Genomic DNA, 2,156 nt, shown 5'->3' on the forward strand with positions numbered 1-2,156 from the left:
TCTGGATGTCCCCAAAGGCCGCAGGAACTCACAGACGAGGCTTCTGGGAGGTGACTGAATCATGGGGTGATAGAGCGGACCTGCTGCTACCTGGTGGACTCTGATTGGAAGTGGGGTCCCCGGGGTGTGGTTGGAAGGGTTTGTCCCCTGCCCCGCTCCTCCCTTCTCTCTGCTCCCTGGCTGCCCTGGCCAAGCAGCTGTCCTCTGCCAGCCCCTTCCACTGTGCCTGTGTTGGCTGGAATATGAGGCAAAGCTAAGTTGACCACGCTGGGCGCTGGGCTGGGGCTCCTGCCTTCACCTCCCAGAGGGCTGGGCTTACAGGCATGTGCCACCACATCTTGCTCTTTTTAAATTTTTATTGGTATAGGTTTGCAGTACATAGTGATCATGTTCCTAATGGGAAGTTGGTCCATCTTAATTCATTTTTCATCCCCTTCCCCAGCCATCGCTGCCCCGTCTCTTGGCTATCTCTCTATTTCCTATTATCTTTTATTTTGCTCTTTATTTATATTTTAGAGTCCTCGTACCAGGTAAACCACGTGATGTCTACGCTTGTGTGTCTGAATTTTGCATTTCACATACGTCTCGAGGTGCGCCCATTTTCCTACAGAGGGCTCCTGCTGGCCTGGCCTGCAGAGCTCACACTGCACCCTTGCCAGCCAGCGCGGTGGCATGAGCCAGTCCCTGAAAGTAAACGTGACTTGAAGGAATCACACTGACTCCTTATCTTCCCGATCCTACCGGTCTCCCTAGAGAAGCCCTGGCTCACAGGCCATCCACAGGGACGGCCCCTTTCACCACGCGTCACGCGTCCCGGATGGCGTAGCCTCTGCTGTTGTCTCGCTTTGCAGCGTGCATGAATCCAGCCCCTCTAGCCAGGCTGCAAGGTCCTACGCCGGCCCTCTGTCCCTTCCCCGATGTCCTTCTTACAGCCCACAGAGAGCCTGCGCCAGGAGCACGTGCTGCCAAGCGGAGAGGCCCTGTGGTGATGCTGGTCCTGATGCCAAGTGCTGGGCTTGCCTGGTCTACTTCACGTCCAAATCACCTCATCCGCTAGGAGGAACACAAAGCCGGAGAAAAGTAAAAGAAAAGCCAAGTGCTACCAGATGTTTCCAGTAACCAGGATGTTTCCTTTCACAGGTTTCTTCCTACTCGGCCGCCTGAAGATCGTGGAAGGGATTCACGGTTCACGTTTAACTGAGCTGCTGTAGTCAAGTTTCCACAGTGTAGGACTTAGCCTGCATCGCTTCAAAATCGAAAATCAAGAATTATCTTTGAAAAATGTCTAAAGGAGAAGTGGGAAGAGGACGGGAAAGGAAATAAGGGAAAAGAAGAAATGTGAAAAAGGAAAAAATGGAAACAGTCTTTGTAAATAGGGAAGGGTGGAGGGGATAAAGGGAAGGCAGGGGAATAGGGAAAAAATAAGAACCAAGATACATCATGGAAAGGTACAAGACCCCAATGATAAAAGCAACTGTATTGTTTGCTTAACATGTGCCAGTAAACTTGATGGGAAAAACATAATTATATTTTGAGGTAAGATACCCTGAAATATAAAAATTATAAAGGAAAAATTATTTGTGGTCATTACCCTCCTTATACTCCAAATGTCTGTTGAATTTTAATGCCCACTTTAAAAGCTCAAATCATGGCCCTCAACTCCAAGATCAAAATGCCAATCTGAAAGCCAGATTAAATCCTAGATTAGAAATCCCTGCGGACAGCTTCTGTAAAAGACTTTTAAAATAATTTTGCATATTTTTTAATGATTACAAGATGAAATCCTCTTTGACAGGTCCATCTGAATTGTGTGGTGAATAAAGAACCAACTGGCTTAGTTTTCTGATCAGTAGGACTATTTTCAGTGACTGCCCAACACCGACAGTTCCATTCCATAGGAAAATTGATCACAAACATGTCAAATGGAGATTTTATTTTACTTCCTGTTTTTACTGTTCCATCTTCTGCTGTCGGCCAAGAACGGAAACCTTCTCCCCTGAGAGAAAGGAGGCAGACTGAGGCCTCCAGGGTCACCCTTGAAAGCAGGAAATACTCAGCTTTGACCTGGTCTATTGAAATCAATACGGCATGGCACGGAGATAGAAAGCAGATGGCAGAGTGCTGTTACATCAATATTTTTTTTTATTGTATCATTT

The sequence above is a fragment of the Fukomys damarensis genome, unplaced genomic scaffold, assembly GCF_012274545.1.
Source record: "Fukomys damarensis isolate Sample0158 unplaced genomic scaffold, DMR_v1.0_HiC HiC_scaffold_1, whole genome shotgun sequence".
Lineage (NCBI taxonomy): Eukaryota > Metazoa > Chordata > Mammalia > Rodentia > Bathyergidae > Fukomys > Fukomys damarensis.